The sequence below is a fragment of the Chaetodon trifascialis genome, chromosome 6 (genome assembly GCF_039877785.1).
Source record: "Chaetodon trifascialis isolate fChaTrf1 chromosome 6, fChaTrf1.hap1, whole genome shotgun sequence".
Lineage (NCBI taxonomy): Eukaryota > Metazoa > Chordata > Actinopteri > Chaetodontiformes > Chaetodontidae > Chaetodon > Chaetodon trifascialis.
The window spans coordinates 17,973,311-17,983,463 of record NC_092061.1 but is presented as its reverse complement, the minus strand read 5'-3'; positions in this window follow the sequence as shown (position 1 = coordinate 17,983,463).

Sequence of the window (10,153 nt, the reverse complement as noted above, 5' to 3'; positions counted from 1 at the left end):
TATAATTTATCACCCGAGCAAAATGTGCAAACCGATATTTCTTTTTACAGATGAAAATACTGTACGAACATGTTGATAGTCTACTGAATGTTCTCTTTCCATTGTACTGTACTTTGATACTCGTCTTTGGATCTTGCCAAAATGTTTATTGACCATGTGATATCTGTTCATTGACTCCACCCGATGTTCTTCTATGTCTGTGGAATGGTATTTCACATGAATAAAATCAGATAATAAACGACCGCGTTATGTGTCTGTGAAGTATTTTTAGATTTTCTCAAATCCTCGATCGGGTGGCTGGCGATGACTCTATGAAATGCTGAGGATCAGTTCGGCTGTATTGATTGACATCCTGACATTTCAGATTGAAGCCCATAGAATGTGACGGATTTGCTGAATCCATGGATTGCTTTATTCCATTTTGAAATGCCCTTTGGCTTAGCTGAGTGTTTTGGGCCCCATCTGTCACATTTATCTCAGCAGAATCACCTCTTATATCTCCTCTGTCCACTAGCGATGGTCAGGCTGTTCTGGTCAATCTAAAGGAGAGTGGGAGAGACATAAAGCTGTCTACCTTTGTTATCTAGACAGACTCTTGTCATTGATAATGCAGTTGCTGCATGACCGCAGTTACAAGGATATTTTGCATAACAAACATTTTCTGTTGTTTTTAGGCCTCTTGCTCACATGTGGACGGCACTGAACCAAAGACTTCATTTTAAAATGCCTTCTAAAGTGCAAAAAAAAACCCCAAAAAACCCAAAAAACAGAGCGTTTGGGAAACGATAATCAAGGACTGAGCCATTCCCTCCAGAAACATCCTGTGAAGCAGTAATACATCAACATACAAATACTCAAACATACAACATGTACAATTGCTCTTTCAGTCCAAGAAGCAAACATTTCAGCCTTTTCAGCTGGTACAGTAAATGTTGTGAGGATATATTGCTGTGTATGCTCTGATGCTGCTCTCTTGCCCGCAGCACCATGTTCCATCTTTGAGCTGCAGAAAATGCAAGTAGGTGGTGAGAGGAGATTAGGAGTGTCTTAAAATGCCAGGAGGCAGACAGTTTGTGTCCCAAAACGGAGTTCAAACCACCCAATAAGTACTGAATGCTGGACATCTAAGCTCACTTTGATGGAATTGTTGAATCTTTTCTGCATAGAGATTTGATCATTTTGTGCAAAAGGATGACACATATTACATCTTTTGGGTCAATACAACATTTGACAAAGGCATGCAGATGGTCCTCCATATGTCCATTTAAAAGTAAATGCCCATTTACAGTAAACGTGCACTTGAAGAATCTCTCCATTAAAGTGAATGCTATAAATAAAACCTTTACATAGACAACAAGATGCCAATCAGACATTCTCACCTAGAGAATCATTAAAAGAGGAACTGATGATATGAGAATAAAAACCTAAACCTTTGTTACCACGTTGACATTATGCTTTTGGAAAATATTGTTGCTGTAGCAATGCGGTGCTATATGTTTTTTGGCTGTTCATCTATACATCATACTATTCTTGAAACCCTCTGTAGAAACCGCACCATAAAAACTCATAAAAAAGGTGATTTTCTGCCACTAACTTACTGACGTCCTGGAAGGCAGCCATCTGAAAAGGTCTGGTTCTGAAACAGCAGTGTCACCTTGGGTTTTTATGGATCCTCCACACTTTTAACAATCTCAAGTAATTTTCAACAAGATATCAAAATGAACCATGTCTGCATCGCTGTTTCTACATTCCTGTCTCATGGGTTATATTGCACAGCTATACTTGCACTCTGATATATTTTTCTATCATCGCCACACAAATCATTTCAGATCTCTCAAGTGTCAATTCTGCATAGTAAATTAAAAAAGGGACTCACTTTGAGAGTCAGCAGCTATAACACAACAGCACGATGATTGATGCTGCAGGTTATTGATGCCTCAAGTAAAAAGAGCTAAAAAAATGAAGCACCTCTGAAACATGCTGAGATATACACATCAAAGCAACGTTATGCAAATATAAATATACTGGATTATATCTATTCATGTCAAATCTTTACATAAGACATGAATTCAATATATGCAAAAGTGGAACAACAACAGGGACAATTGTATAGCAGCTTCGAGAGAGGTTTTTCTATCATAAGGACATCAGAGAACAGAGCTAATAATGATTATTTTGTGTTCTTGACCACATTTTTTCAGCTTGATATGCTCTACAAGGATCCAAATGGCAGCACAAGCCCTTGCCAGAATGAGTAACGGTTTTGTCATTCCCAGAGAGAGAGGAAAGAGAAAAAGTATTTCATTTCTTTTGTCTCAACATTAATCAATTGCCGAATGCCTCAAGGTGAACACTGGTAATCAAAAGGAAATAACTGGCATGACATTCATCTTTTTTTGTGTGCTGCGTAAAAAACCTTGGAGACAAAAAAAAACAAAAAAACAGAAGAAATACTCAGCAAGCGGCCACCAATGACCCAGCGAACCGTTACGGTGACCTGATCATCAGCGGAGGTCAGAAAATAGTTCCACATGAACACATAAATCATAATGGAGGAAAAAGGAGAGGCACTTGGCAGTTTCTACATGATTGTGGAGCGTCAGAGTCAAAAGCCTTGTTGTTTTTCTTTTTTTTTTTTCAGGAGAGAAGCCAGATTTATCCCAGATTCCACTGTGGGATCAATGACTCACTGTAACTGTATTACTCAGCTGCAGAGTTCAGAAAGAGCTCTATTGCATCAGTGCGTGAAGGCTTTCACTGAAGTTCTGCACATCACCAGTGTCTTCATGCACCCAGGGATGATCTCCCTTCTTGGCAAAGCTGAAAGGCTCTTCATTAAAAAAAAAAAAAAAAAAAAAAAAGGTTCCTAATATGACTTGAAATCCACAGATGGAATGAGCAATGGGTGGTAGAAAAGGGACACAAGAGCATGTCTCAAAAACGCACTCAAGATAATACCTAAGAGCTACGTAAACCCTTAGAGGAAATTTTGTTAATCTCATCACAGCTGCACAAACAAAAAGGGCAATTGAGCATGTTTTCCTCTCCACCATACCTAAATAAGCACTAGAGCTAAGCTGATATGGTGCAGTAGCAGTGGTAATCAAATTTATTTATGGAAGGGAGCGAATTAGAGAGCATATAAAAGTTTGTTCTGGGGATCTCTGAATCCATAAAAACATATTAAGGTAGATGAGCAAATGTTCACATGGGAGGAGGGTGGGCACAACAACATTATGCAGGAAAACACTGAATGTTAAATTGCTAATTGTTTGCCAATCAGGTGCATAATGTGTATTTGTGTGCAGATAGTGAATGTGCATGCAAAATGCAAAGTGAAGGTTTGAAATGGAGCTCAGAATTAAAGGCTGCACATTCTCGTTTCAGCCAGTTCTTCCCATTGCTCTCGCTCTCCTGAGCGTCTGAGCACAACAGATCATTATCATTTCCCAATAAGGTGCTAAACACATTCACATCAGAGTATGTTAATTGTCAAGAGACCGTCTGTAGCGTTTGCCAATCCCCATTAATTTAGGCAGGCCGCATGTCGATGACTCGTTTGTGATCTATACGTGCAGCAAGCTTTTTGAAACAGCAGCACCATCATTTGTATCAGTGCATAATGTAGCATCAGACTACATTGTTTTCAACGGGGACATTAGCAGTCACATCAGGCCACACTATGATTTCCCATGGAGAGCGAGTGATTAAAAGGACTGGTTCTCACAGCGGCGGCAGAAAAATGGAGACATTTCTCATCCATTACTGATGAGTCTGTTTAGCCTCCATAGACGAAAACAGGGATTTGAGCATATTGAAGAGTTATTCGTTCAATCTCAAATTTCAACGAGGGCAGCGTGAGAATTGTTTAAATGAGCTTTTTCAAGGCGTTATATCATCCACTGTAAGTAATACTAAACAAAGGTGCAGAAAACAAAACAATCCAGGGAAGTTCACAGTGATCAATTGCATTGAACCAGTGATTATGGCCCACAAATGGATACACATCTCTGCGAAATAGATCCACTTTGCCTTCTCTACGCTGAAGACAACAGACTTTGTCTTAGTCACAAAACTGTCTTTTATCAAAAGTTAGAAAGAGGAGCCCACTGCCTCTGTGGGTTGGAGCTCAAAATGCATCAGTGAACCAACATTGGACTTCATCAAGTCAGTTTTTTGCAGCATGGGTTGAACGTGCTATGTTGATCAGCCAACTAATCCTCACTGACCCTGTGAAGAGGACAAAAAAATTAAAAAAATCCTAATAAATCCAATGTTTGGTCTTTAAATTTCTTTAGTCAGTGTCAACTATAACCTCAAGACAGATATTTACTGCCTCTGCACACAACAGTGTTGAACTGTGTGTTCAGACAGATGAGGTGAACTTTGGAGGCTGCATTCTTGCTCATAAAGTCAATAGAAAGATGAACCATCGGCAGTGCAAAGTGAGGCAAAAGACACATCTGCGTGACTTCAAAATGTTTCAGTTTGAGAGAAAAATTCACACCAATCCTGAGGCTTTCTGAATCTGTACAGAGACAAGAGGGGAAAGGGGGGAAGCTGGAGGGAAATAACAAAGAGATCAGTCAAATGCTGAGCTGAACACTTAACACAGACCGTCAAGTTCATAAAGTTGGTATTTTGGTTGTTGGGGGTGAATAAACATGGGCAGCTGTTCCATTTGCATGAATGACATGAGGCGAAAATTCACTTGTTTTCGCTCTGAACACACCTTTAAAACACATGAATGCTTGTGAAGGTTCATCGCAAACATGCAGGCGGGTGGGTGGGTTCTCTAGACACCCAATCCTATGTCTGATGAAATGGACCTTACCATTAATTCCAGTAGAAGCCTAATTGCAATTCTACAGCTCTACAATAGCTCCAGATGAATCCAAATCTTTACATTATACCTCCCAAGAAACCCAAGAACATCCGTCTTTTTAGCAAATCTACTAAAACTGCACATCAACTAATAAGCTCCAATCAGCTTCCACACAGCTGCATGTGACAGCAGCTCATCTTCAGCCACTTTCCACTGAGAAATCACTGGAACAACATGTCCGTCCAGCTCAGCCTGCCACCCCCTCCCACCCTGTGCCCCATCCAGCACGTTCAGGAGATGAAGAGTAATCATCAGACTTCCAGGATATCAAACAATGTTATATTTCCTGCCAGGAAGAGATGTCATTCAAGTCAACCCCTAGGTCAAGGCCAGTTTGCCTCTGAGCGAGGATCTTGGGACCTATTTGATGCCATCAGTGCTGGACTTGATGGCGGCAGATGAGGGGCTTGCTCTTGATGTTGGGCTGACTGTGGCTGCCAGAAGTTTTATTTTCTCTTTTCATTGTTTATTTATTCAAGTTTTTATTTATTCTATGGCTGTTCCTTTTTTTACATGAGGGAGAGCCTTTGGTGTTTTTTTTTCAGCTGTAATATGCCTTTTTTTTTTTTTACATACTATATAACTAATAATAGGACAAAAAAGAAAATTCTGTACATTAAAATGTCTGCTTGGCATCAAACTAAGGAGAAGGACACAGTGCTTCCTTGCCTTTTCGCTAAAATCCTAAAACATGCCGTAGCATCGTGACATACAGTACATAAAAGTATTGTGACGTGTGTCAATGTCTTCAAGGAACCATTGCTGTTGGAAATTCAGTGTATTGAATGCACTTTCTCTGCCTTTGCAGTGCTGCTCTTTCAGACAGCAGGGAGCAGTTTTACCTTTCTGAGCACGGTGTTAGTAAGAGGTCAGTAGTGAGAGGAAGAGGAAGTACATGAAGTCCAATTAATACTTTTCTTATCTCTTTAAGTTGAATAAAAAGACTCTTTATTAATAGAATATTCTGTAGAAATGCACTGCCACTGAATTCAGTGAATCAGCTAAAACACTGCATAGTGAGGACAAAGGGCGGTGTTTTGTACGTATTCCTCCATAGAGGTGCCACAGCCAGATTTATGCCATGTTTTGAAGCACATTTCTATCGTACTTTGGCTGCATTTGTGAAACATTTTGGCTGACTTCGTATCGTCTTTGTACTGATTTTGACATGGAATTTGGAAACTTGTCTTTTGGAAGCCATTTGGTACATTGAACAAGAAATATATTGCAGAACTGTCAAAGAAAGCATCCTGACAAAAGAAAACGAAGACCTCACAAATAGTATTTCGAGTATTGTGTGTGAACTTGTCCAGGTTAAAATAAAAAAAAAAGGCCATATAAAAGAAAGCTGCCCTGCCATAACAGGTGCTGCAAATTAACAGGAGCATGTAGGAAAACAGCCTGTACATGCCTACACAGTCCTGAGAAGAGGTCTCACAGCCAAAATAAGGGAAAACAGCTGTGTGGTGCACAGTGGTGTAAGGTAGTGATGAAGCTAGTAACTAGTTATGAAACATGCACGAATCGTCTTGCCACATGATCAAATAGAGACTTGACACTGGACAACATCAACTTACATATTACCCAGCAATCCTTATTGTATCTATATATGACAAAAATTGCAGAAGAAATTTTGTATTTAATTGAATAGTTTTTTATACTTTGTCTATAGCTTATTGAAATTTTGTTTTGTTTGTTACTGACTATTTTACAAAAAACAAAAAGAGAATAAAAGCATGATGGAGATTGGTTTGCTTTTTTTTGACTGCATCAGTAGTAAAGGGCATCATATTGCTGGGGGGCTTGCTCTCTTTCTGGGCCTCAGTGCAACCACACTGCCTGCACTGTCTATGTTTACAAACCTGGTGGTGTAAAGGCTTTAATCAACTGGAATTATGTATAGAAACTACACAAAGATAACGAATTTTTATGCCTGACAGCAAGCAACTAACCTGTCAAAACTGAAGTGGGATTTAATCAAATTGTTGTAAACCCAAGCAGTAGTGCTTGTGCATGAGGTTCTGTAAGTTTCCCCGAACACAAAAGGCTGAAAGGTGCTGTACCTAATGAGATCTAGTTGGGAAAATGCCTAGTCATTTCACCTTTGCAAAGCGCTTAATTGAAAGCTTAAGGTCACAGCAAGCGAAGGGCCACGGTTTGTCAATTTTATGAGCAGTTTGTAATGCGTCAAATGCAGGGAGCCTGGATTGCAGCATTTAGAGATGTGACCCTCTGCCTGCCTGTGGCCATCAACTCAGTCAGGTCCCTATGCAGGGATGGATAACATCCCTCATCTGCAGATTCAGAGGCTCAGTGGCTCTGTACTGCAGAGGTGTCAGGCGGTGGTGGTGCAGGAGGCGGTCACACAAGGTACTGAAGGATTACAGAGTGATGACACATACAAGGTTTCCTCTACAAATTCAGTGTACAGTGGTTATTGCACAACCTCACTTATATGCATCCTTAAAACTCCTGTCTATCAAACAATACAACCACACCACTCCTTAAAGTTAGCAAACAGCTAAGATGAGAGCAGGGTTTCCTCTTTGGGCTAGAGTGACAAAATGCAGCAATAGTTTATCAGTAAGCTGTGAAATACACTACAAATACACTTGCAACACTTTGCAACACTTTGGGTCATGGTTGTGTGTGGAAAGTGAGAGTGAAATGTAAATGATTTTGACAGCTGTATTGATTTAATGTGAATACATATATATTTGTTAAGTCAGAAGTGTGAGACATGTAACATGTAAAAAAGCCTGAAATGTTCCCTGTGTAGACTTCCTGGAAGGCCTGCTATGGCTGTTATGGTTCTAAAGCTGGGCTAAGACGAGTTTTAAAGTCTTTACTCATTTTGAAATTGGGCTGCATCACACACATAAGGAGAAACTTCATGGATGTTCTTCTTTCTAATCTCAAACATGCACACACGACAAGACATGAAAATAATGCTGCATCACACACGACAGGATATTATTCAGATTATCGTGCCAGGAGGAGGAGCAATGCCACGCCTCAGGTGATCTCTTGGGGAAGCAGATGTAAACAAAATGGGGACTGACATAGTGCAACACCTTGTTGTAGTAATGCTTTCCAGTGAGAAAAGAAAAGCAGAAGGCTCAATGAGATTATAGCTGTCAGATTTAATGCCTGTCAACAGTACTATGCTAGCTAACGTTAGCCTCAAGGGCTGGAAAGTCAGCTGCTACCGGATTGACGATTAACGTTCTTTCATTGGCTGGTGTGGTCCTGCTGGGAAAGTACTGATGTCACTCGAGTCAGTGTCAGTTTGTATGAATGTAAAAACAGAGTTTGGCATGGAGTTAAAAAGGAGTAAGCTTACCACACATCATCATGTCCTGTCGCTTTTCAGGTGAAAGCAAAGGGTGGATGGACCTGATGTATACAACTTCCTTATTGCATACTGCCACATTACAGTGGAACTGCTGTGTCTATTTTGACAGCATTTGTCCTCATTACGTGACATTTTACTAACACTCAAAGCTGAGATAAATAAAAAACCTATTGGTTCTAGCCCCACGTCCTACGTTACCTTATGCCGTTTTCAAGGTTCATTATTAGAAGGTAGGTCAGCTCAATTTATGTGAATTATTGATGTTAAAACACCCTCTGCTCCCGCTGGTCTTTCGAATGGACCAAGCTCAATTCTAAAAACAGGTGTTTAATGGTAGGGCTATATCTTTTCAAAGTAAGAACTTCAGTTGTACAATCAGTCCTGAACAACAGCAGCAACAGGTAGACACACAAGGTATTGATGGGTTATTCAAGCACTGCATTGATCTGAAGTTAAAATTATTTCCTGTCTTTCTAGTGCCTTTTCTGTTCTGTTCACCTTCCACATTATTGACACAATGAATGCTAAAATAGCCATCATATCTGTACCATTTTTTCTTTTTAAAGTCAGTTAATGTCGCATTTCTTGTCTCCATGTGCCTGACAGAGCGGTGTGGCACACAATGCAGCAATGGGGGGAAAGCGTTTCTCCTCCCCAGTCCTTCCTTCTGTCTCTTGGCATCTGGCGACCACGCTGCAATGACTTATAGACATATACTTGGTCTCACTGTTTTTTTCAATTCATTTCAGTGCTATAAATTTCCATCAGGGTCCTGTCTGCAATGATTCCACTGTGTCATGTTTCTGTCTGTCTATGCAATTGTCTTCAGTGGCATTATCATTCACGTCATGGTCATGGACTGGAGCCAAGAGCTTGATTGGATCAGGAGTCACCGAACTTCCAGTTTTAATTGAATTGAAGCTGCTCTCTCCCCAGGAGTCTACCAGTGGCCCATGGGTTGAAAATACAAAGCAGAGCATTAACCATATGCATGAGATGTTTAGTGTGCATTAACTGGAGGCTTTAAAGAGCTTAATAGCCAGTGAATAGCAATACATCATTTTATATTTTAATCAGAATACATGTGGCCTGATTTCAGACTAAGAACTTATATAAACAAACCATTACTTTGGAATCTATATGGCAATTTCAATGAATATCTCAGAAAAAATAGGAAATGAGATGGAAGTTTGGCTCTTCTGATCATACATTTTTTAATCTCCGTGTTGATCGAAAAATACTCCCTGCTTTTTGTCTCTTTGATGTGCCAGGCTTTACATGAAGAATTGTCGGGTTGGAAAGTAGTTATTAGGTTTTTCTTTCTGTACTTTTCTTTCTTTTCTTTTTTTTTTTTTTCAAAAGCCTGGCATCGCTTACCACATTTTGCCTTCAACCCTCAGCTTGGAGGCAGCACGCTCATCCGGCTAACTATCACATGTTTTAACATAACCATAAGCGCCTGTAGAGAATTCCCAAAAGCTCAGTGGCTTGTGCTTCTGTCCCCCCCGACAAAAACACCAACACCACCACCAGAGTTCATATGAGAATATTTACTGCAGTGCTACGGGTAATGAGTCATATTTTTCCTGAATAAATTATCATTATTCCACACTTAATTATATTTTTTGTGCATTTGCACACACCACATGCTCACATCTCACCGATCAATTAGCGTAACTGCGCTTATCCTCCTGGAATCTCACCGACCAAAGGCTTTAATACTTTTGTCAGAACACACCTCAAAAGAAATATCAGAGTCCCATCTGAATCAAACGGTTGGCGGGCCTGCAAATGCTTCATCCCAGCTTGGAAGTGAAGCTCGGTTGCTCTGCTGTTTAATAGAAGGGTCCAAATGAGCCTTCATTTTCATATTCACAGTCACATCGTCAAAGTTCCTTTTGAGAATAAAGAAA